The 27722-nt window shown below is 33.5% G+C and overlaps 1 protein-coding gene and 1 pseudogene across 3 annotated transcripts in view; both read right to left on the bottom strand.

Annotated features, from left to right (window-relative positions):
* The window catches only part of LRP1B (LDL receptor related protein 1B), a 2222640-nt gene that overhangs the window by 1790623 nt on the left and 404295 nt on the right, over nucleotides 1-27722 (bottom strand). The gene's annotated exons all lie outside the window — the stretch shown is intronic.
* On the bottom strand, nucleotides 1119-27722 carry LOC140506233 (ribosome maturation protein SBDS pseudogene; annotated as a pseudogene).

Here is a 27722-nt window from a genome sequence, read left to right as displayed (position 1 = left end):
AAACATTACAAGTGTCCAGAAACAATTCCAATATTGTGGAAACACAATCAGGATAATGCAAGAATTAGCAGGTTCTGCACTAAGGGATCAGAGGCCTTGGAATATAATAATCCAGAGGTCAAAGGAACTAGGATTAAAACCAAGAATCACCTACCGGCAAATCTTAGTATAGTACTTCAGGGGAAAAAAATGGAACTTCAATGTAATAGAGGACTTCCAAACATTCTTGTTGAAAAGACAAGAACTGAATAGAAAATTTGACTTTCAAATATGAGAATCAAGAGAAGCATGAAAAGGTGAATGGGTAAGAGAAACCATAAGGGACTTATTAAAACTGAACTCTACATTCCTACATGAAAAGATGATATCTGTAACTCATAAGACTTTTCTCAGTATTAGGATAGTTGGAGTGAATATATACACATATAGAGAGAGAGAGAGACAGAGAGAGACAGAGAGACAGAGAGAGACAGAGAGAGAGAGAAAGAGAGAGAGAGAGACAGAGACAGAGACAGAGATAGAGACAGAGAGAGATGGCACAGGTTGAGCTGAATATGAAAGTATGATATCTAAAAAAGAAATTAAGAATTGAGAGGAATGTACTAGGAGAAAGAGAAAGATAGAGGTAGAACATAGTAAATCATCTCACATAAAAGAGACAAGCAAAAGCTTTTACAATGGAGGGGAAAGTGAGAGGGAATAAGTGAGCCTTCCTTTCATCAGACTTGGCTACAGAAGGGAATCACATACTTACTCAATTGGATATGCAAGTTTATCTTACCCTACAGGAAAGCAAGGGAGAAGGGGATAAGAAAGGGGGGAATAATAGAAAGGATGACAGATTGGGGGAGGCTTTAGTCAGAAGAAAACCCTTTGGTAGAGGGATAGGTCAATGGAGAGAATAGAATAAATGGGAGGTGGGACAGGATAGAGGTAAATATAGTTTATTTTTCACAGCATGACTGTTATGGAAGTGATTTGCTTGACTACACACATATAACCTATATTGAATTGCTTATCTTCTCATTGAGGGTGGGTGGGCAGGGCAGAAAGGAGAGAATGGGGAACTTAAAACTTTAAAGCTGAATGTTAAAAATTGTTTTTACATGCAACTAGGAAATAAGATATATAGGCAATAAGATAGAAATCTCTCTTGCCCTACAGGAAAATAGAACGTAAGAGGATGGCAGGAAGGGATGGGGTGTGTTGTGATAGAAGGGAATGCAGATTATTGAAAGGGGTAATCAGAACACATTCTGTCCCGGGGTGGGAGGAGGAGGGAGATAGGAAGAAAATTTGAAATTCAAAATTGTGTGGAAGTGAATGTTAAAAACTGAAAATAAATATATATATTTTTTTAAAAAAGCCTTCTCTTCTCACCCAACTATTCCTCTTCTCCTTTCCTATTTTATGGCAAACTTCTAGGAATATAAATTATTTATATTGGGTTCTTTTATTTTATGACCTATTCACTTCTCAACTTAGCAGGAATCTGATTTTGTCTTTACAACTCCACTCTCTCTCCACCTTGTCTCCAAATCAATGGCTGAATTAATCTGTCTTTTTTTGTTTCAGTCTTCATCCTACTTGACTTTTTTTATAGCATCTTCATGTTGATCAGAATCTTCCACTCAATTTCTCTTGGCTCAAGATACACTACATTCCCTTTCATTGTTCAGAACTTTCTAATAACTTTCCTTTGTCTTGTTTTCTTTTCCCCATGCCTTCATATGACTGTCTCTCAATGTTTGTGCTGGTTCTGCTTCTCTGCTTTTATCACACTCTCCCTTGGCAATTTCTTTCATTTTCTAGATTCCAACTACCATTTATATAAATTTCCTTTCCAGAACTCCCAGCTTCTATCTCCATATCTTTTTTCCTTAGCGATTTTCAGAATCTTGCCTTCAAAACTGAAAGAACATATCAACAAGGATGTTGTAATGGTCTGAAAATTCAGTTTTAGACATGTTGAGTTTGAATTGCAAATATGTTCACACATCATGTCTTTCAATAATCTTTTTTCTCACTTTTATCATCAATGGTCACAGGTTCATGATATAGTTTTCATTTATTTTTTCCCCTCTGTGAACTTTCTTTATATCCAAACACTTCCCAAGCCCTGTCAATTTTACTTTGACACATTTTTTTGTGTCTTGCTGTGGTTGGTGCCTCTCTATTCCAACTATTATTATACTAACATAGACCCTCATTTGTATCTTCTGCAAAATAAGACTTCACACCTCTGTAATCTCCCTACTTTAATCTATCTTTCATACTTCTGCTAGGCTAATTTTTCTCACACATCAATCTGGTTATCTCATTTATATTCTCTAGTATTCCCACTGGCTTTCTATCACATCTCAAGTAAATTTCTAAAGATTGGGAAGCTTTAAATGAACAGGCCCAAACTGAGAGAAGGCAGATGAAATTATCATATCAATGAATGGTCTAGATAAGGTAACCAAATGTTCAGTAAATTCTGAAGTACTAAAACTTGAAAATTCGTTAAAGTAATTTGGGGCAAAAAGTAATAAAAACATAGAATTGTTTGCTCCAATTAATGATATTGTCAAGAAACATAAATGGATTTTTAAAAGGATTAAGCAAATTTATGAATGACAGGAATAGAAATGACTCCTGAAAGAAGTTGAGTTTGTTATGAGGTAGGGCAAGCACATGCTCCTGGAGAACATCCTTTGGGACCTCTGTTGTCAACAGAATACTATGCTGGATAAACCATGGACCTGATTAGTAATGGCAGGTTTTTTGTTTTGTGATAATTCAATTTCTTCTCTTAAGCAAATACTCAAAAACTGTGATGAGGCTCTCTAAAATTTAATAACAGAATAATAGGCTTTACAAATTAAATATGCACAAATGGACAGTTTTTTCATTTGCTTTGACATAGAATAACCAATTTAGCTAGGCAGTTATGTATAATGATGTCAGCTCAGGGATAATTGGATGTTGCTGATATTGAACAAGCTGAATCATTATTTAATGGGTAACTAAATGTCACCAAAAGATGGGCAAGAGTTCTGTCTTCTTTCTAAAAATGTTCCTTGAAATGTCTAGTGTAAAGGAATTATTTGCAATTGAATATGGGTAAAGAGAAATTGTCATGGTGTCCACAGGAAATGATGTTTGGATTGTAAAAGTTGATTAATTCAGGCCTATTATTTTTACAAATATTATTTTTACCAATTCTGTAGTAATTTGTGAATCAGACAGCTTATGTATGAGTTTTCTGAGTTTTTCTCAAAGTAGAAAGTTCCTCAAAACTATCTATCATTTTAGACCCTCAGCAACCAGTCACCTGATGAACTAGACTTTCATCATAGACCTACCCACAAAGACTCTGTAACTCCAAGATAGAATAAAAGCAGTTTTCTTCTTCCCTGGTACCGTAGCTGAAGGATAGAAAATAGCTGTATTGATGGGAGTTCTGCCTCACAGATGAAACAGAAAGTGACTATCTAGGGTATTTAATGATTAGACCACTGTGTATCTCAAAACAACAGAGTAGACTCTTTTCTTTCATGGAGTGTATAATATATACTTAGTCAATTTAGAGTGTTGCCAAGTATTACAAAATGTAATGGGTCAGAACATTTAGACATATTGTTTTTTTTTCCCCCTTTATACACTTACAGGTGCTGTTTAATGCCCTTAGATGACTTAGCTGATTGAATTGTGCTAAGCACATTTTACAGTGGAAGTATCATTGTATTCAGCATGAGAAGACTTGAGTCCAAATGGATGCTCCAACACATGCTAGCTGTCCGATCTTGGACAAGTTAGTTCATTTAAGTAAGTCATCTGTCATATGACTGGGATTGATGATAATTGTAACTGGATCAGCTGGCACATCAGAAGCACTCAATAAATGTCTGTTGATTGAATAAAATACAGATTTTAAAAGTGCTACAGAGATGTCACTTGTCATTATTGTTGTTAACACCTACTTTTGAGCCATATTAGCTCTGTATATAGAAAACACTGAATTTGGCCTTTATGATTTTTTGAGTTACTATCTTAGACTCAACCTGAAAAATATGATTTAATTTACTATTTCCTCTCCAAACATAACTATTTTAACTTAGACATCAGAGAGTTATTTCAGAGTCAGAAATGCCTAGGTTAAAATTCCATCTCTGACATACTGGCTGTATAACTCTAGGTAAATCAATTAACCTTTCAGTTCCCTAGGCAGCCTCTAAGTCTTTAATTTGCAGAACACTTGCCGATTTGCATTATTAGAAGGCATTTCCTCACTGAGAATGAAATCAAAGGTTCAGAATCTCTTGCACCAAAACTACCACAACCACTCCCACCAGAAATAATACTGGTGTTCAGATGTGATAGCTATAGATGTAATCAAATATTTTGTAGAGCATAATAACCTAATTATCTTCATGCATATAGATTTTGTATGCATTTTCTCTATTTCTCTATTTCCCTTTTCCCCACTATCCTCAATTTTCTGTGGTGCCTTGGAAGCCTTCTGTAAAACAAAGAGAATTAATCTGGCTTTCTAATGCAGTCTTCTTTGTAGATAGTCAATCATTAAGAGGATAAGAAATCAGAAAACATGCAAGTGAACAAATAATAAATTATAATGATGCCATAGAATGGCAAAGCACCAATTTTTCAAAGCATGAACTTTTATATTATTTCAATTAATCCCAATGAGTTACATAGGGGAACAGAGAATCCCCGTTTTACAGACTGGATATTGAAATATAGAGTCCTTTCAGGTTACAAAATTTTTTTGAGAAAAGCCAAAGTAGAACTTGGATCCTCAGGGACCTTGAAGCATAGTTCAACCACGCAACTTTTTTGTTCATTCTTTCAGAACAGGAGAACCATGGTATTCTGATATTTGGAAGAAGAGATGAAGTATGGGCAGATGAAAGAATATTGTCAACACTTACATTTATAATGTCAAGAAAACAGGAGTCTTGTCATTGGTAAGGAGCAGGGGAGGAGAAGAATGAATGGAAAATGAAGCCTGGGCACATATGTTAGACCAAGTGTGGAAAGCACAATAACAAGGGGAATTGGACAGCTGGAGAATAATAGTATTTGTTCAATAGGCACTTAAAAGGTATGGAAGATGGGTAACAATGAAAATGCATGCAGAAAGTGCTAAAAAAATTCCAACACAACAACAAGCTTTATCTCCTTCACAATTTTGCAATTGGTTGGTACAATATTTGAAAAAATCATCTCATGCAACTTTTGGCATATGCACAGTAGGTTGCCAATCTCTGCACAAGACAATATTGTCTCTCATAAAACACCTTTGGGCTGCATGTAGAGAAGCTACAATGGAATAGAAAACACTCTGTGAATTTATACCATAGATATGATGAAGTCAGAACTATACCATACCCTACTGCTGTGACGAACAAAGTCAAGGAAATATGAAATCTCTTTCAGTGCCACTACCTGCTGTTTACCTAGCTATGAACTGCTGCTGTTTACTCAGCCAACTACATTTCCAGGGACTCTCTCCAGGCTGTAATGAGAATATGTCCACTGTTATTAAAGTTCAGAACTGAATGATGCCAGCTAGCAAATTCTATTATAATGAGGCGGCAGAATAAATGGAGGCTTTTGTTTCCTTCTTATCAATGAGTCCTATTTTTTCTCATTATTAAATTTTGACTTTATACATTAAAAATCAAGAAATATTAAATGGAAAGAAATCTTTAATTTGGAGAGTTCAAAAAGAGGTAAATGAGAAAGCTTCACCAAATATCCTAATTTAACTTTACTTGCCAATTCCTAATAGAATAGTTTTTCTTTATTCAGAAATCAAGGAACTTTGTTATTCAGAACTCAGCTCTAGATCAAAGGTTTCTAGTCCAACTGCTCCAAAACTCTAAACACTGTCTGGAGGGAAACAGGACTTTCTTCTTGTTTCTAAAGCAAGCAAATTGCTTTTAGCAATGTTTGTTTACATTGGTTTTACTGTACTATATAGGAAACCTCTTTTTTTGGTTGAAGTAGAAGACTGGGCTAGAGAGGAAAATGAACTTGATGTTGTTTTATATTAGTTCTTTCTGTGTTTTTTAAATGATATAACCTTAACTACTACAATTTTCTCCTCATGTTTGTAATGATCACTTAAAGCATCTTAAATCATCTTTGTTTTACTATCAAAAGCTGTTGCTAATTATAACATTATCCTTTTTTAAAAGAACAAATTATTTTCTAGATCTATTTGGGGAAAGGATTTTTAATACTTTTGATTTGGGTTTAAGTTATCTGAAAAATGTTGACTATACTAAAGTTCTTCCTTGATAACTCATTATGAAATAGAGGAGAATATTGGTTCTTAAACACTAAGCCGGTAAATATGGGTTCTTAAAGACTAAACCAGTAAAAGCACAAGCTCTGGCAGAACCTACTAAGGTTTCAAATGAGTGTGAGTGGCTGTAAAAAGAGGAAGGTCCTAAAGTGAAATGTGCTGCTCCTTGAGGCTGTGTTTTCCCTTTTCATGAATGTCTTTAAGCAGACATGATGATTAGATGACCACTTGTTGGATATATTATACTGGGGATTTGTTTTGGGTACTGGTCCAATACTATTGGACTCTTAAAGCCCTTCTCAACTATTGGATTCTATGATCTGTTATACCTGTCCTGGTTCTGCCCTTTAAAATTACATAGAATAACTGTCAACCATCACCTGAACAATGGATCTTCAAACATTTGAAAACAACCTCAGTTTCCTTGGAAATTTGAAATATATATAATTAATAAGGATTTGACCCCACTTTTATTCAAGTATTTATAAAACTAATATAGGGAGGGTAGAAAAGGGTGGTTTTTCTCTTTTTGTTTCCAAAACTTACATCGAAGCACCTTTCATGTTTGTGCATAATTATGGATGTGTGAGTTTGTGTAACTTAAGGATTATATGTTTCCTAAATGTCTGCTATGTATTTACGTTCTGCTCATACGGCTGTCTGTCTGTGTTTGTGTACAGAGGTGTGAGAAAGGGGATGAGTTTAGGCTAGGATGAAACCTCCCCAAAGCGTCCTTTTCTTTTGCTTGTTTATTCCTCATTTTTGTAACCCTATTTCAGGTAGACACTCCTCTTGGTTTGTTGTTGTTGTTGCTGTGGGCCTGCTACTTTGAACCTATTCTGCATGTCTATGTGTGCAAGTGTATTTTCACCTAATCATTAGATTTGATAATCTGAAAACTGATAGGGAATATGATAAAAATTGGATAGCATAATCTTTAGCAAGCCTTTTGGAAGGCTCTCAATTGCTAATGCCCTTCCCTACCAACTACTTTGTATTTGATTACTTTGTATATATTCCCTTTCAATTTATTTTATATATAATTATACAATATATTTTACATGTAATTATCTTCTATAAAATTATCTCCCATTAGAGGAGAAATTCCCTATTAGTAGAAATTGTTTTATTCATTGTATTTCTACTACCAGTGCCTACCATAGTGGCTGGCATAGAGGATTTAATAAATGTTTGCTTGTCAACTGATTAATGGTGCAATTAAAAGGCTGCCATATTGGATTTTTAAAAGATCTAGGTTTGAATACCAGATTTGCCACTGGGGAAAATTCACATAGCTATGGGAAGTTAAATCTCTCTGTCCATCGGTAAGATCTGAATCTATGAACCTACTAGTTATGATCTATGAATTATTATGTCAATATTTGGCTTCATGGGAAGAATAGATCTGGTCAATTGCCTCCTTAAATGCCAACTTTTTCAAGTCTTAGACTACAACCCAAGCTTGTTGATCAACTGAAATGATGGGCAAGTACAAACTTTAGAAGGCATTAGAAGGAAAAACAATCTACTTGGTTAAATTGGTTTGTGACTCTTTTCTAACTTTATTTAGAAGAATCATATAGATAAAATAACATGGAATTACTTGGAGAAAATGATAAAATATTATTCACTACTATATTCCCTTGATTTGACAGTTCAGCTCTTTTCCAGGTTCAACTTGTGGTACAAAATAATACTTCAGATTGGCATGTTTTAATGTGTATGTTCATACTTTTGAGAAAATTAATTTCATTTACAAAAGGAAAATTCTATTTTTCACCTTCTTTCTACCTCTATCAGTAGTGTTTATATACTTCCTCTATGTCCTCAGTCTGTGAATTACAATATTTTTAATTTAGCTTAGTCATTGTATTTTTATAAAGAAAATAGTAAAAATAAACAGTAGAACATTAAACAAAGTAAATCTAACATATGTTACTCCTGATACATTACATTATACTTTATTACACATATTCAGGGCAATTATTTGAAATGACTTGATAAATGAGAGCAAAATATTAGATTACACAGCCTTTTATCATGGTGTTGATTTCCAGAAATGTCAAAGTCCTTTCAAAATGAAAAAAACATAATTTCTTATTTATTTATTTCTTATTTCTTATTGTCAATAAGATGGACTTTCATCTTATACTCTGGTGTCGGTCAACTCCTCTTCTATGTCATTAGTGAATTCATTCAAATAAGTCTATCTTCTGAAAACTTGATTACAGACAGCTCTAAGATAACAGTCAATTCAACTGCTTTATTCAGATCACTATATTTATTCAGTTATAAATTATTCAGGATAGAATAGTTATTTGTTTCTTATATTGTCAAGTTATGAATACAGTAAGCTTTAGAAACCATATTCACTTATCTAATAAATAAAATATAATCCTGGGAAGTGGCAAAGAATTGAAATTTGATTTACACCAGTAGGTAGAAAATTCTGCTCTTGGTAATGCTGCCAAAAAGGCTGATAAAAATCATTATAGGAAGGGTCATTTTTCAAAGTATTAACAAAGTTCTATTGATTGTTCAGACAACGCATTCATTCAAACTTGCTTTTTCTTGCTCTGAGCTTGCAGAATCTCAACACCTTCATTGTTTTTCTATCTACCCATTGGATATAGTAATTTCTTGATCTATAGGAAGCTTTTCCTGACTCCCTCAATTGCTCATATGCTCTCTTAACACATTTGATAAAGTTGAAATAAATGCACAATTATACTGTCTATGCTGATAACTATAACTATAGAACCTTGGATATTATTAGACACTATGATGAACATAGAAAACAAGATATAGACATTTACAGGCAAGGCTTTGGGGGGGTCAAAAGTTCATACTTTCCTTACTGGAGACTATGCATACATGAGGAAGGGCATAGTGTTGATTTCTGTACTAAATGTTATATTATATGATATATTATAATGGAAATACTCTACTTGTCAGTTATGAAACATATAGTCAAATGCAAGTTAATCCAGTAGTTCACTCTTTCTGACAATACTTTTTCAGACTACAAGATCATGCCACAATTAACATTCAGTTTCACTCTCAATTTTCCCAACCCATTCTCCTTCTTGACCTGGGGTTTAGTAATCTGATCCATACTAACAAAATATCACTAATTCTGAAAAGAGTAAAAGATAATGCTAACTGAATGTCCTAGAGATTAATTCAACATCCTTTTCTCTTCCTAGATACTCCCCTCTCTGAACTCTCAAATCTCTCTCTCTCTATATATATATATACATATATGTAAGTATATATATATGAAAATATGTAATAATATATGTGTTGTCTCTCTTATTAAGTAAGTTTCTTAAGTAAGCAGGAACACTTACTCTTATGTTTTTGTCCCTAGCATAGGGTCTGGAACCAAATAATCATGGAATAAATGCTTTTTCATTCATTCATTCACTCACATTGATATATAATTTCCTAACTTTTAAAATGAAATATGTTTTAAATGTTTTTAAATGTTTTTGCTACAATATCATTCATTTTTCATTTCAGTGTTATTATAAAATTACTTAGATAATTTTATTCTTTAGATAATCCTACTGTTACCTCTGTGGAAATGACCTTTGATTCTTGAGGTCAGATCACAAGCATTGGCAGATTCTACCATCTAGAAAGGATCTGAGTACAGATCTGTCATCATGTCAACTTCATGAGACCCAGTCTAACAAAGAACAGAAAAGTTGGATACTTGGTGATTTTTTTTTTAACCTAAACCATCCATGAAAATATATCCTTTTGGTAAAAACAAAACAAAACGAAACAAAATTGGTTTAGTAAAGAGAAAATTTTCCCCTACTTTGGCTATCATTTATATAGTTGGTAATATCAGACTTTTCTATTTTGTTTTTGTTAAAAAGTGCTCCCTTAGGATTCTGTACACTTGTGCTGTTGCTGCTGCTGCTGTTGAGGTGTTTCAGTTGTGTCATACTCTTTTTAAACTCATTTGGTGTTTTCTCAGCACAGTTGCTGGAGTTGTTTGCCATTTCCTTCTCCAATTTATTTTACAAATGAAGAACTGACAAACAGGATTAAGTGACTTTGGGGTCACTGGAAGAGCATAATACAAATAAGTGCAAATGTGAATAAGTCAGAATTATTTTCACAATTTAGAATGTATATCTATAAAAATTTTATGAGAACAATTTATATACGCAAAATGGTTTCCTTGAGGAAAATATTAGTAGGGAACAGGCAGACTTTCCCAAATTCTACACCTGATCACATTTTTTACACACAAAATTGACAGAACGTTGTAGAGAATATAACTCCACTGTGATTATTGGTTTTTCTGACTGTAAAACAAAATACTCCATTTAGAGGTTCTCCTCCATCATGATATGTCTTCTGCAAATGTTGAAATAATATGACTTCCCTGGGGACATGTAACAATAACTGCTATTTTAATAGCCATCTCATTGTTAAAACAGAAAGATACCTTATTTTTTACAGTGTTTGTCAGTGCTGTAAAGAACATAAGCTAAGAGTCCAGATGAGGCAGCTGTTGGCTGACACTAGGTTGATGACTAGAACCTTGCCTCGGTAATGTGAGTTCAAATTTAGCTTCAGAAACTTAATAGTTTTGTCACCTTGGGCAAGTTACTTAACCTGTTTGCCTCAGCTTCCCCAATTGTAAAATCGTGATTAATAATAGCACAGCACAGGATTGCTGTGAGTGTCAAATGAGTTAATATGGGTAAAAAGTGCTCAGCATAGTACCTGGAACATAGCAGGTGTGATATAAATTCTTATTCCTTTTCTCCCTTTCAAATGGAAGACCATTCACTATAGATGATGAGGTTTTCCAGATTTCTTTCCTTTTTTTGCAGATGATATAAAACATAACATAAAAGAATAAGATATTACAAAATATTCTCAGTATGATCCATCATCATTCAAAGAACTAAGTCTAACTTTCTACATAGGAAAATAATAAGAAGTAGATGAAGAATGTATATTATTTAGTTAATTTTATGCATGCTGATAGTCCAGAGATTCAGTTTGTACCATGAAGGATAATAATGTGGGACAACTAACTAGATCCAGAATTAAACAGATGAGTAGATTGTGCTGCTTTGGGGTAGCTCTGAAATGCTTTTAATGACCTTAAGTGGATCTCATATTTTTAATTTCAGTATTTACTAATAATTGTGTAGGAATGTGAATCATAAAATACTATAGATACTAAGGAACTAAATTTGCAGATAATTCAAAGGCAGTAGAGATAAATATGGAGGATATGAATAGTCAATTCCATTTTGCCATTGAAGAACTAAAGAGCAGAATGGGCATAAAGCAGTATTAAAGAGGTAAATACCTGGGAATGGAGGCAGGTTGCTGATGCAAAAAGAGCAAGTGATAACTAAGGGACAGTTGTATGCTCTATTTGTAGGCAAAGTCCAAAAATTCCAAGGAAGGCCTCTAACCTGATAGGGGAAGCCTCTGTAAAGGATTTATGGGAAAACCTAGGCAAAAATTATACAGCATAAGCAGGTATGGATGAACTTTCATATTTACTTTTGGAGGGAGTACCCTCATTGACGAGATCAGAGATAAAATGAAGTATTTATATACAAAAATCACCATCTGCCTTTTTATACCATATCTTTTACTGAAGAACAGGTACTATACATTCTGCAGGTTGGAGCTATCTAGTTCATTGCATGGGCAATGTGTAGATACCTAAATTCATTCTTCATCTTTGGGTCACTTTGTTCTCAAATTCCTAACTTTTCAATTCCAGCATTCAAGACAACCGCAAGGGAAGTTTTCTAGAAAAAAGTCTCCTAACAAACACTGAATGAGTCAGGTGGACAGACTAATTTATTCAGTTCTTTGAAGACCAATAAGGAAATAATGTCACTTTCTACATTTCCTTGGTTTTTACCTCACTCCTATAAACTATGCTTTAGACTTCTTACTAACTTGGTCTCTTGGCTGCTATAAATCATCTTGTACATAGTCAGGGCCGAGGCTAGGGTAACCTGCCTCCCTAATCTTCCGTGTTAATAGCTTATCTATACATGAAATGGAGAATTGCTGACATTGTTCTGAAAGTAGGACCCGGAATTATTACCGGGGGGTTTATTGGAAGAGTTCATTAAATCCCCACCCCACCAAATATTGCTCCCTGATGCAAAATTTATTATGGTGAGATTTATTGTGACTAAGGGAAATATCCCTGCAAGTGTAGATGGAGAGTCTATCAGCAATCTTCCTTAGGTGATAATGAGTCTCTTTGAATTCATATGTGTGCCCTTAAGTGCTAATCTTTAATCTAATTACTTTGTATATTTTCCTTCTGTTATGATTTTGGTATTTTAGTTCATTATCTAGTAATTTCATTGTATGAATTGTAACCAACCCGACCTACCTTAAACTAAGTTTTCCCCTCAACTCAGTCAACTAATCAAGAGAAGAATTAGTTTCTTCATATACAAAGGGATAGAGACTAAGGGCAGATGCTCTCTTAAGTCATTGTGGCTCTAAAATTCTGATTCTAGAACACTCCTTCTTATGTCTCTGTAATTTTGCTTAATATTCCTCCTACCATTTACTTTCTGTTTTCTATTTTTAACTCAGTTTTTTCTCCTTTTATATGAACTCATGCCTCAACAATTTTCTCATATTTCACATATAAGATTTCACATTTCCTTTCTTTAACACTTCTTAAAAAAAGTTGAGAAATTGGAAAAGAAATGGAAGTTTCTTTTCTTTTTCTATTTTGACTGTTTTATAAGATACTGAGAAGTCCAGGGAAGGGCTTCACACAGAAGCTTAAAGCTATCAAATATGCCTTCATCTTATTTAATATGTATGCCTACGTACCCCAGGTACTGATGTTGCTATGACAGAAATCAGCCCTTAAGGATAGGGCAGGAAAGAGTTTAGCCTGGGAGGTCTGGTAGAGGTCAAGTAGACTAAGTCAACGAGGAGAACCTTATGGTTTTTATGGATAAAAAGGAACAGAGAACAGGAGCATGAGTGGTTGTAAATTCAGGGTGAGTAAGGGGGTGCATATAAGGTGAAAGGGTAGAGGTGAGAGTCTGGCTGATGTGTAGTAAATACAATGAATCTGAACAGGAGAAAGAAAAAGAAGAAAAATGAAGATGTATAAAGAGGATCCTCTGGTCATTTAAAGTTATTAAGATCCTCATCCTTAATAAGTAAGGCTGCTCCCTTCCATCACTGCTATCTCCCTCTGCCACAGGAAAAGGAAAGAGCCTGATTAAGCATAAAATTTAAATTCCTAACTTTTTCATAAGAAGGCATTTTTAAAAATCCTGGACCTTTATGATTACAGCTGCATTTGAAGCAGAGCATGTATGCACACACAGTATGAGTCATTGATGGAGGAAATAAGGGGTTATGCTGGAGAGCTTGGGAAAGGATGAGGCAATATTTCGAAATTGTATAGTATATGGTGATTCATTCAATAGTAGTTTCTTTATCTAACTTGTCAAGAGAGAGTGAGAGTAAGAGAGAGAGAGAAAGAAAGAGAGAGAGAGGAAGAAAGAGAGAGAGAGGAAGAGAGAGAGGCAGAGAAAAAGAGAGAGAGAGAGACAGAGACAGAGAGACAGAGAAAGAGAGAGAGAGAAAGAGAGAGAGAGAGAAATGATCCAAGAAAATGTAAGATACAGGGAAAGGAAGATCAAAGGAAATATGGGGCCAGGTGAGATCTAAAGAAACTCATTTAGTTCTTTCAGCCTATAAGTAAAATAGAAACTGCAATGACCTGTTATGAAGATAATGGGAAAAATTTAAGTCTCGACATGAATATGAAAATGTATATTTTAAATAAAGTAATTAATACACGGAAATCATTGAGCTAGGCAGTAGAGGCAATAAGACAAAAGTCTCTGTCTGTAGGAAAATGTTGTATAGTGGAATGACGAGACACAAAACCATATTACATGATAATTTGGTCTAGTCTTAGGCCCCATCACCTGAAGTTGTTGCTTATGATGAAAATTCAGCTACTATTTATAATGAAAATAAAATAAAACACATACTTATTTGAAAGCATACATTTATGTCATTTCCCTACTTAATAACATTCAGTGGGTTCATTTTAGCTTCAGGAACAAACATAAAATCATTTGGTCCTTAAAGTCCTTCACAATTTTGTTGCATTTTGTGTTTTCAGTCTTAAAACTTTGCTCCTCTTCACACACTCTGCAATCTCATGATATTGAGCTTCTTACTATTCCATTTGAATAACACTCCATCTCCTAACTCTGAATCTTTTAATTGGCTCTCTCCCAAACCTGGAATTGTGTTTCCTCATTTCTCCTTCCCTAAAGACTCAGTTTAAATATTACCTCCCACAGAAGAACTTTCTCACCTTCCTTTCCCCCATTGTTAGTTTTGTCTTTCTGAGATTATATTCAATTTACTATAGATACATATTTGTACCTATCTATCTATGTCATAGTATTTATTTGTATGTTTGTGTGTGTGAGCTTCTAGGAGTTAGAAAAATTTTTTTTGCCTCTTGAAAATTATCCCTAGGACTTACCACAGTTCCAGTGGCATAAAACAAATATGTGATATATGTCTGTCTGTATGGATATGGATATGTATGAATGCATGTGTGCATGTATATGTATACATACATATACATACACATACATACATATACATATATGTGTGCATATATAAATTAATGTCACTTGCAAGTCATGTCATAATCTCCCTGATGTCAAAGTGCTCTTTTAGAATGAAAGAAAAATCAGAACCACTCTGTATCTATGTATGTACGTATGTATATGCATATATATGAATATATGTATATGTATATAATCATATTTTAAATAGATATGTTTCTTGTTTATGTAGATTATATATATACATACATATATGTAAATGACACCAGACTTCCCAGGCTAAACTCTTTCCTGCCCTATCCTTAAGGGCTGATTTCTGTCATAGCAACATCAGTACCTGGGGTACATATGCATACATGTTAAATAAAATGAAGGCATATTTGATAGCTTTAAGCTTCCATGTGAAGCCCTTGAATAGTCTTACCTAGTATAGGACCAAGGAATGTCACTTTCAGGTCGTATGCCTTTTTGTCTTGAATTCAGATTCTCTAAAGCTACCATTCTAGTCATCTTATTATTTTATTTTGATAAGAACTGACATTACCAGAGAAGATTTTAGCTTAGATATTGTCTTCACAAAGCCCTGGTTCATTAACCTTCTCATAAATTCTAAGATTCATGTTCTAATATTTTTTTCAAAATTCATAATAAAAGCCTGATCTTTGAGAAGAAATAATCTTTCCTATTCTCTTCCAAATATCCCTAAATGTCTCACAGTTGTCATTAGAAAATTTTTGTGATTAGCTCACATTTATAATTGTTCAAAGAAAAATAAAACAAATGACCATTCCCTTTGTGGGAAAAGGGGTTCAAAGAATGCCCATGATTTAAGAAAAGAACTGACTTCATTTTATAGAAACATTCTGGTAACTGCTGAGATGCAGCTGCTAGTTCCCCTTAGTTGGATGTGATATTCTCAACTTCACAAGTTTGTGAATTATTCCATTATTTCCTCCTACTTGAGTCTCATAAACTGAGTTATTTGACAAAATTAATGCCAGTCATACAGGTCCTATCTAATGGCATGTTTTTCTGCTTTATTTCTCCTCTTAGAACAAAAAGTAGTTTTGAAAATCATGATTGGGAACTGCAGTGGAGAAGACAAGATGACTACATTCCTAAAGAGAACCTGTGTAAAAACAAACTTGATATTGGTTTGTTAAACCTTAAAAAGAATGAAGTATAAATATGAGTTAGTCCAATTTTTTTTAGAAAGACAAAGTCGACAATAACCAACAATAAAAAAAAATAAGCTGCGTGTTTTTAGTAGACCAAAATATAAATAAACTAGTAAAAACCTGGTCCTTTTGCTGGTGGGAGCTCATGTTAAATTTTCAGTGTTAGAATTGAGACTTCAGAAATTGGCAAATCTTACAAATCCAATCTTGATTTATTGTTTTATTGATTATCTAGGTTTAAGAATGAGAGGGATAAAATATTAATAATAAATACTTAAAACTACTAATAATTAAAGAATGATCAATGTAACACATCTTCCATGGGAACAGAGTGCTTAACATTTACCAGTACATCTTGATATCCCATATACTGCCTTAATTTTTAATCACTCTTTTCCTATTGGACACTTTTTTATGACAAAGTATAATTGGATTAACTAAAAAGATATTTGGGTTTTTCAAACTCTGTGGCATAGAAACAAGATATAGGAAAAGAATATAGCAGTAAGCATGGCACACAGAAATGTGAGCAGAGATGAAGTTTGTGCCAACTACTCCAATAAAATTTAATTTGGGCACCCAGATTTTTAAAAAATTGTTTCTAAGACTGAATAAAAGGTCTGTTGACTCTCTTTAATTCATAGGATCCAATATGTATAGAGTTGAAGAGGACCCAAGAAGCCGTTATTGTACCACTATACATTTTATTACAAAAACAGTTACTGACATCCAAGGAGGTTGTTACTTACAAAAGATAAGATAGTAATTAAGATAGTAAGCAGCCAAGGTAGGAATTAAGTCCTTTGATTCCAAAGCCAGTGGCATTTTACTGCACCAATTATTTTAACTCAAATTAAACTGGATAGCCCACTCATACAACGTCTGCCTTTCTACTTTTGAAAGACATGCCCTTAACTTGATGTCAGAAAGAGAAGTGGGCTCCTTCTATTGGGATCTAAAACAGAAGCAAATGTAATTGTCCAATTTCTGAAACATAATGAATAAAATGGAAACAAAAAATTAAGCAAAACAAAAAAAATATGAATTATTAAAACAAATGGTTTCAGCAAAATTGTTTGGCTACAGATACTCTATGACTGCACTAATAATATCCATAGCTACTCATCCTAGTTCTTTTTTCAAGTATTAATGGCTTTGACATTAACAATTTGAAACCCTACCTCGTAAAGCATAGCTTGTCTTTGAATATAAACACTCTACATATGTCTATGAAAGTTTAATCATGAAAAACAATTGGTGAAAAATACAAAGAAGTCAATCATTTAATTAAAATAAATGTATTCTATTAATGAATTGAATTAAACATACAAAACATCAGCCTTTATTTTATTTGTATTTCAGGCTTACTGATTTCCCTAAAGTATTTATTATCCTAAACATGATTCCCCTTGTCTTAGAAGTACTGTAGAAAGTGCTATTTCATATCACCTTTTCTCAGCTGCTTTTTTATCATGAATAGATATATTATAAATCATGCTAACGAGCTACTTAACATTCACATATTAGAATTTTACTCATTTTGTATGGAAATAATATAAGAAAATTTCCAACAATACTAATTTTATGTGCATGGTAATGAGATGTAAAGCAAACAAGAAAGAATAGGTATATGGTGACAATGAATATGAAATGGATTAGTGTACTGTCAAAGTCCTTTATACTGGTATAAAATTATTAAGCATGTAATTAAGTAGGATCAATTGTACTGTTTGATTTTTTTTTACGTAATGTTTTAGCTATTTTAGCCATTTCATCTTTTTCCAGAATTTAATTTCACACTTAAGTGGTCTTGCAACTTCCAACATTGGTTATAAAAGTTACAAACACTCCCGGCATCTATAATAATGGAGCTTCTACAAGAAGGGTATAAATAACACACTGGAACCCAAAAGTAATTAGAACTCCTAAAATTATGAATACTAGCAAAAATCACACATATAATAATTCCATATTCACATATACTTATATATATATGTATATACATATATATGCATACACATGTGTGTGTAACAAACAAATAAGTAAGTATAAAACAATGTGATAGTTACTTGCCTTTATGAAATACATATGACTAAATTAAGAAATCATAAAAGTATAATAGTCAACAAATACGAAATTTTTAATGATCTAGGCCAATTGTATACTAAGTACTGGGAATACAACTAAAGGCAAAAGACAGTCTTTATTCTCAAAGAGTTCACAGTCTAAATGGGAACATAATTGAAAAATAACTATGAACAAATAAATTATATAAAAGATAAATTGGAAATAATCAATAGAAGGAAAACACTTGTGTTAAGAAAGGCACGAAAGGCTCCTCACAGAACTTTTAGCTACATTACATTCTAATAAGAATAAAATCTGTTTTTGTCAGTTTCTCCATCATACAACTATATTCATTGAAAATGAGCACATAAGAGCATGGTTTCTTGGGGTGGTGGGGGGAGAGATAGCGAGAAAATTTGGAACTCAAATCTCATGGAAATGAATGTTGAAAACTAAAAATAAATAAATAAAGGGGAAAAAAGTAAAAGAAAATGAACATATATATTTATAACTAATCATACCTGCATATATATTTATATGTATAAATACACACATATTGTGAATATACATACATTGTGTATACATACATCATATATAACATATATATATATATATATACACAAGCACACACATACACTTCATCTATCTATCTCAAATGAAGTCAAACATTTACTAGCTGCAAAATCCTTTATATATCATTTAATCTCTATTGCTGTTTCATTAACTCTAAAATATAGCTAATAGAACCTACTTTTCAGGGTTGTTGAGAAAATCCAATGGGGTATTATTTTTTAAAAAATGACAAGTACCTGCCCCATGCTATATATTATAAAAATGCCCATTCCCTTATGTTGCCCAACCAGTGACCCCATTTTTAGGGAACATGAATGCTATTAAAAATGGTATACACTTTATAAAAATATTGCATGCACATATTATGATGTCAACAATTTTCAAATACATTAAATCATTGATTTTTCTACCACACATTTTATTATGGCATACAGTCAATCACAGGGATACACATTGACTTCCCTCCACATTTTTAGAATACACTGTATCTTGAATTCACCTGAAGTTTTGTGAAATCACAATTCATATTGTATTTGAAGTACATCATCTCTTTCTTAAGTGTATTTCAAATCAGATGACTTTACTCAGCGTAAAGGCTGAGTCTATACTCCACAAAATTTAGAAAGAATCATAGAAATTAGGGCAATTACCCACATCACAGAAAAAACAGAACTGAGGAACTAGAAGGAATATTAATTATCTCCTAGTCTAATTCCTTTACTTTATATATTAAGAAATTGGTGGTCAGAGAAATTGAGTAACTTATCTAAGTCACAGAGCTAATGAATCTCAGAGGTGGCAAAAAAAAAATCACTTTTCCTAATTTCGTGTCCTGGAATCTTTATGAAATAGCAAAATATGTTCCATGTTTCAAATATAAATTCTAACTTTAAAATAAATTAGTTTGTTGGTTAAATACATTTTGATAGGTAAAAATTGCCTCAGCATTTTGCTTCATTTGCCATGTGTTGTCCTGATAAATGAATTTTGGTCATTTTCAAGAAACTGCTAGAACACCAAATCTCCCTATTATTTGAATTCTATTTTATGACTGCTGAATTCATAGCCACTAGTTTCAAAGTATGGCTTTCCTACATCTGGATTTTAAGAAAACAATTATAAAGGATAGATTTTAAAGACATAAGGAGACAAGTGTAAAAATGACCCTTAAAAGTCCAATAAGGGAAATACTTCTTCAGTTCAATGAACTGAAATCCTTGTATAAATATTATATTTTGATATTATAGAAGCTTATATCATTTGGCAATTTCACTACTAATTTTCCAGTAATCATGAATCCATTCTCCTTGATGTTGGTGGGGCCAGAATACAAAAATAAATAAAGCTCAATATTGATAAATTAATATTCACTTGAAGTTCTGGTTCTAGTCACGTCATAGTAGGTCTCTTTTTTTCTAGACACTTATTTTATATCATTGGATCACAGACACAAAATTGGATTACATGTATCATTATAATTTGATTTTGAACAAATTTAAGATGAGGTTTAATTCACTAGACAAATCAAGGAAAGAGAGCATCTAGATCTATATTTACAAAAATAGTTACAATATCTTTTTATGATCTCTGAAATAGTTGGAAACTTAGAGAATCCCTAAACAAATTATGGCATAATGGAATATTATTGTACCATAAATACCATGAAATAAACACTTTCAGAGGAATCTTGTGAGACCTTTATGAAGGGATCCAAAGCAAAGTAAGCAGAAATAGAAGAACAATTCATAGAATAACACTATTATGCAGAAAATGAATTATGAAAGACTTTAGAACTCAGATTTGTATCTAAAAATGAAGAAACCTTCACCTCCTTACAAAAAATGATACTTTAAAATTCAAAAGAGCTTATGTATTTCTACATATAGTTAATGTGGGTGTTTGTTTTGACAATGTAAATATATATTGAAGTGGTTTCTTTTTTCATTTTTTAAAATGTGCTCAATTAAGGGGTAATTGAAGGCACAGATTAATTTAAAAATAAGTGCTACTTAAAAATAGCAAATAAAATGTGATAAAAATTAACCCTAATAACCAAAGGCAGTGGCAGTAACAACAACAATAAGGTTCAAGTGAAACATTAATTGATATAAACTTAATCTTGTACATATGAGAAGCAACTCAAAAAATTCTACTTGTATAGGTAGAATACTTATACTGCTTGCACAGTATACTTTTTAACAATTGAAATCTATTTACACTTAAGAACAAATCCATGTTTAAATAAATTCCCATCCCAAGTCCCTTGACCGTCATGTTGAAGATCTATCTGGTACTTAGGTTAAAAAAACTAATTTACATTTTAGTTGACTTGATTCCATCTAGTTTTATTTCACTTTCATGGCTCTACATTATAATATGTGCAAAACTGATTCTAATTTTAGCATTGTCTTCATAGTTGTGTTCTTTTGCTAACTTTATATTGTATGTTTCATGAGACCTCTAAACACTTGTTTTAAATCACAACTCTGCCTTTTTTTAAAACATTGATTTCCTGTTCTTTTAAAAGACCATCTGCCTTCAAATGACAATGGATTTCATCAATAATTTTGAGTAGAAAAATGGTTATTACACTTTAACACCTTTTAACTGGAATAAAAAGTAACTTCCAACCACTATTTAAATATACTAAACTCTTTTTAGAGCTGTGTCTAAAGGCCAAACATGTCATTACTGTAATAAGAGCATCCATAATGTGTTTCTGTATTCCTGAGTTCCAAGGTGAAGTAGCAGAATTTTAGAAACATTTCAAGAGAAATTATTATAAAATAATGCAATTTGAAAAAATCATTCACTATAAATCTGAGTTTTCTCATCTCTCCACAAAAAGAGTATTTGGTCACCACTACCCTCCTTTCATTAATTTTCTCATTACAATGACAATTTTCTTTACAATGTGTAATCATTGTTATTTTCATTTTGATTGTAGGAGTATCTTATTGGAAATGTACTTACTGTGTTAAAAAATACATTATTATGGATGAAAAATCCTTTATGATCTAGATTACTTACAGTTTAAGTTATCTTTCTTTTCTATCCTTACTTTGTAGTGCTATATGATGTTTCTATTAATAAAGTTTTCTTCCTGATTATAATAATTTAAAACCACCGGGGAAATGGTATGATTCTGCTACATAAGATTGGGCACATAGTATAAATTCTACAATTTAAAAATTTTAATTAGGATAGACATATTTTGAACCTTCTTGCCTACCACAGCCTTTTGAGCTTAGTAGTCATATGATAAGTATGTGATGAAGTGAATTTTTGCAAGTAAAAGAACAGTATGATAGATAAGGGAGGTGTGAAAATTTAGGGGAAGGGGTGTGAGTCAAAATGGCATAGCTAAAGGTCACAATTTTGCCTTAGTTTCCCAAAAATCTTTTCCACAATAACACAGAAAGAATGCCAAACCAACTTTGGAAAAGGAAAGCCAAGAAAGTCACAATGAGTCATATTTCTCATCCAGAGAAGCTTAGGAAGATATATAGCCAGAGAATTCTTCTGACACCTGGGTGGGGTAGGGCTGTCCAGGAGCTATGCCAAGCAACAGCCGAAGTGTGGAAGCACACAGAAGTGGAAGTGACATGTAGAAGCAGTGGCAGGAAGCCTCCCAGTGCCAAGGGATAGTAAAAGGACTGAACATTTTGGCAGATATATTCCAGGGTACCTCTGAATTAATATCAGGAGCAAGAAAGGATACTATCTAGCAGTTTTATCACTCATTGCCCAGTTTGAGGTCACAGTTCTAGGGCAGAAGAGGGGTCATTGGTTTTGGGGTCAAGAGAACCTACCTATGTAAGGAGTAAGGAACAAGTTCCAGAAATATAGCTGTGGGGTTCTGAGTCTAAAAGCATAGTGCAGACTCAAATCTAAGCTTAGTTCAGTACATAAGACTGCAGTGGAATAAACCAGGGCAGAAGACCAAACAAAAGGAACCAAGCAGTTCAGTCACTATAAACTTATAGAGCCTGCCAGTAAGCTGAGTCCAAGGTAAGTAAGTCTATTGAAACTCAACTATACATAAGGCGATTGTCCTAAATCAGATCATAAATTTGTAGTGTAGACCAGAAGAGTAGTAAACACACCTCTTACTAGATCAAACCACTTTGGAAGCACAGAAAATCTACAGGACTCCAGACTAAGTTATGAAGGTAGCAGAAAGACATAAATGAGAGAAGCTCAGACCAGACTCTCATCCAGAAATGAGCAGAGTCCAACAGTAATATAAAGTCCAAAGTCAAAAAGTTCACTAGAAAAATGAGCAACCACAACAACAAAAAATTTTTTAAAAAACCTGATCATAATGAAAATACTATGGGGGCAGGGAAGTTCAAGATACAAACATACAATACAGTGACATGAAAACATCTGTAAGCAAATTCTATCTTTTGTAGTGTTTATTTATTTATTTTTAGTTTTCAGCACTCATTTTCACAAAATTTTGAGTTTCAAATTTTCTCCCCATCTCTCCCCTCCTCCCACCCCAAAATGCCATGTATTCTGATTACCCTTTCCTAAAATCTGTCCTCCCTTCTATCACACCCCTCCCTTCCTTATCCTCATCTCCTCTCTTTTCTTACAGGGCAAGAGAGATATCTATACCCCATTAACTGTATTTCTTATTTACCAGTTGTATGCAAAAACAATTCTCAACATTCCTAAAACTTTGAGTTCCAACTTCTCTCCCTCTCTCCCTCTCTCTCTTTGCCACTGAGAAGGCAAGCGCTTCAATATAGGCTATTTATATTTAGTTTTTCAAAAGGCTTCCATAAGTATAAGAGTAACTATATTTCTCTCCATCCTATCCTGCCCCCTCCATTTATTCTTTTCTCTTTTTGAACCTTGTCGCTACCCAAAAGTATTTACTTCTAATCACTCCTCCTTCTCATTTGCTCTCCCTTCTATGATCCTCCCTATCCCACTAATCCCCTTCTCCCCTACTTCCCTGTAGTGTAAGATAGATTTTTATACCAAATTGAGTGTGCACGTTATTCCCTCCTTAAGCCAAATGTGATGAGAGTAAGCTTCACTTTTTCCCTCTCACATCCTCCTTTCTTTCCTCCATTGAAAAAGCTTTTTCTTGCCTCTTTTATGAGAGATAATTTGCCCCACTCCATTTCTCCCTTCCTCCTTCCAATATATTTCTCTCTCACCACTTAATTTTATTTTTAATTTTTTTAGATATCATCCCTTCTTATTCAACTCATCCTGTGCTCGCTCTCCCTCTCTGTCTCTCTGTCTCTGTCTCTCTGTCTCTGTCTCTGTCTCTCTTTCCATATGTGTGTGTGTGTGTGTATGTGTGTGTGTGTATAATCCCTCCAGCTACTCAAATACTCAGAAAAGTCTCAAGAGTTAACAAATATTATCTTTCCATGTAGGAGTGTAAACAGTTCAGCTTTAGAAAGTCCCTTATGATTTCTCTTTCCTGTTTAATTTTTCATACTTCTTTTGATTCTTGTGTTTGAAAGTCAAATTTTCCACTCAGTTCTGGTCTTTTTATCAAGAATGCTTGAAAATCCTCTATTTCATTGAATGACCATTTTTTCACCTCAAGTATTAAACTCAGTTTTGCTGTGTGGGTGATTCTTTATTTTAATCCTAGTTCCTTTGACTTCTGTAATATCATATTCCAAGCCCTTAACATAAAAGCTGCCAGATCTTGTGTTATCCTGATTGTTTTTCCACAATATTTGAATTGTTTCTTTCTAGCCACTTGCAATATTTTCTTCCTGACCTGGAAACTCTGAAATTTGACTACAATATTCCTAGGGGTTTCTCTTTTTGTATCTCTTTCAGGAGGTGATTGGTAGATTCTTTCAATGTTTATTTTGCCCTCTAGTTCTAGAGTATCAGGGCAGTTTTCCTTCATAATTTCTTGAAAGATGATGTCTAGGCTCTTTTTTTGATCATCGCTCTAAGCAAATTCTCAAATAAAAATGTACATTGGACAAAAGTCTCTCAAAAATACCCAGAAGAATTAAAGAAAGAAATAAAAAGAGAAAAATTTAAAATAAAAGAAAAAGAAAAAATAGTGGCAGAGGAAATTATGTAAGAAAGTTTTGAAAATAATTTTAACAGCATGATAAAAGAGGTTCAAAATAGTGAAGAAAGTAAGTCCTTAAATATTAGAATTGCCACAATCTTACAAGTGGCACAAATCTTCACTGAAGAAAAGAAAAAAAAGAACTACTTAAAAGTTAGGAATGGCTAAGTAAAAGCTAATAGCACAAGGCATTAAGAAACAAAGTCAGACTGCTTTTTAAAGAAGAAAAATGTGAACTGTCTTAGAGCATAAACAACTAACTTGGAAAGTAGATCAAAGAGAGACATTTTAGGAATCATCTGACTACTTGAAATCCCTCATCATCATCATCACCAACAACAATAACAATAAAAGATCAGGCATATAATTTCATCATTTCAAGAAAATTTAAAAGAAAACTGTCCAGATATCTTGCACATAGATGGCAAAATAGAAATTAAAATAACCTTTTGGTCACCAGTTGAAAGAAATACCAAAATGAAAAGTCCTGGGAATATTATAGTCAAAATCCTGAATTCTCAACTTACAAAGTAAGTACTACATTCAGCTAGACAGAATTCAAATACTGTGGAATCACAACCAGAATCACACAACATTTAATAACTTGGAACGTGACATTCCAGAACCTAAAAAAGTAAGAATACAATGAAGTATATCATACTCAGAAAAACAGTACAATCCACCAGGGTGAAAATGAACATTTAAAGAAATAAGTGACTTAAAAAATCTTTAACTTTTTTTTGTTTTTAAATTTTTAAAATGTATTTTGTTTTTAACATGGAATAAAGCATTTTCATAACATACTATAATTTTAAAAAAGATGACTTCACATGAAACTGCAAATGTATTATGTACAACTTGCTACCATTTTTTTTTTTGAGGGAAGTGAGAACACCTTTTAGTGTTGTGTTTATAAGATACAGTGAAAAGCTTTCATTCAAATTTCTCATCTCCTTCTTCTGTCTTTCAAACAGAATTTCCAAAGAGCCTTTCCTTTTATCTCCTTCGGTATCAGCTCATCAATTTCTCTGAAGCAGCCTGGATCAATTAGACACACGATTTCTAACTGGTCACCAAAGTCTTCACTTTCTTTTACCTTGATCAATGGTTTGAGTTTTTCTTTTAGCTTTTTCCCCTCCCTCATGGGTAGAATGAATCGAAGCCCCATGTGGGCCCGCTCAATCTTCATATTTTCCTTCAACTATTTTATTACTTTCCAAGGCCTGCTGCTTTGTGCTCTTGTTGGGTTTGATGGAATAGTGTATGTCCTTCATTTCTCTTTCAATGAGGATGACAGTGTATAGTGTCTTTGTTTCAGGATTTACACATTTATCTGCTACAATTGTTGCAATATCCCTGAACATCTGCTCCAGCTGTGTGTATCGTTCTTTATCGGACCCCTGTACTTCTCCTTTTGTTGAGATCTGCTTACAGATTTCAGTCTGGTCGTCGGTGCTAAAAGCACTGATAAGATCTTCCTTTTTAGCCACTTGGCCTTTAGAAACGTTTACAAACACAGAGTGGGTCTGCAGAACTTCATCAAGATCTTTTTCCACGCCTCTGTACCAGCCCACGACCTTGTTCTTATAGCAGGCGATCTCAAAGCGCTTCCCCCTGTGCTTCATGCGCACCACGGCCACGTTCGTCAGGCAGATCAACATCGTGGTGGTGAGTCCCCACTCGCAGGGCGGACCTGCTATAACGGCCTGGGACCCTCGAGCCTGGCAGAGAAGACTCTTCCAGGAAGGGCTCGAAGAGTAAGCCGTGGCCGCTCCCACAACCACCCCCCCCACCCCGCAGGCGTTCTTCAACTTGCTATTATTTTAAGATATATAATCGTTATCATACAAATTTCTTTTTTCCTTCTCTCTGTACCCCATACTAGAGATGGCTGCCATTAGATACAAATATATATTTATGTAAAAATCTTTCTATGCATACTTCTACTCATCAATTCTTTCTATGGATGTAGATTCCATATGCCTTCATCTTACTTTGTAATTAATTTGGGTGTTTATAAGAGTCAAAATTGGTTCTGCTCATTTAACTCTTCCTTATTTCATGCATGTCTATCCATGCTTTTCTAAGATCACCAAGCTCATCATTTCTTATAGTATGGTAGTATTCCATCACAATTGTATATCATAACTTGTTCATCTATTCCCCAATTGATGGAGATCCCCTCAGTTGCCATAAATATTTTAAAATATATAGGTGCTTTTCCTATTGCTCTAATCATCTTTGAAATAGACTTAGTAGTGGTATTTCTGGGCAAAAGGATATAGACACTTTACTGACTCTTTGAGTACGGTTCCATATTAATCTCCAAAATGACTGGATCCATTCACAATTCCATCAACAATGAATTAGTGTCCCACTTTTTCCAAATCCCTTCCAACATTTGTCACTTTCCCCTTCAAGCATTTTATCGAGTCTGATAGGTATGAAATAATATCTCAAGGTTGTTTTAATTTTCATTTCTCTAATCAATAATGATTTAGAGCATTTTATATGACTATAAACTTTAGATTCCTTCAAAATTGCTTTGATTGCTTTTGATATTCTTTGAATAAACTTCCTATTCATATCATTTGACCATTTATCATTTGGGAAATGATGGGTATTTTTAAATATTTGACAAACATATATTTGTAAAAGCCAGCACCCCAACATACACCATAGGATCTGCTGTACAAGGTCTTAGATCTGCTTTTCTAAAAGGAAAGGCAACTTTTGGAGGGTCAACAATTACTTTAATCAACCACATGTATATTATTCACTTAGTTCAGGGGGAAAAGTCAGTACCCTGAACTTTGGAGAAAATACAAAGAAATAATAATCAACAGACAGGGATTACAGATGCCTAACCATAAGCAACACAGACATCACAA

This window comes from Notamacropus eugenii, chromosome 5 (genome assembly GCF_028372415.1).
Source record: "Notamacropus eugenii isolate mMacEug1 chromosome 5, mMacEug1.pri_v2, whole genome shotgun sequence".
NCBI lineage: Eukaryota > Metazoa > Chordata > Mammalia > Diprotodontia > Macropodidae > Notamacropus > Notamacropus eugenii.
Note: the sequence above shows the minus strand (reverse complement) of the source record. Positions and strands in the feature narration are given on the sequence as shown.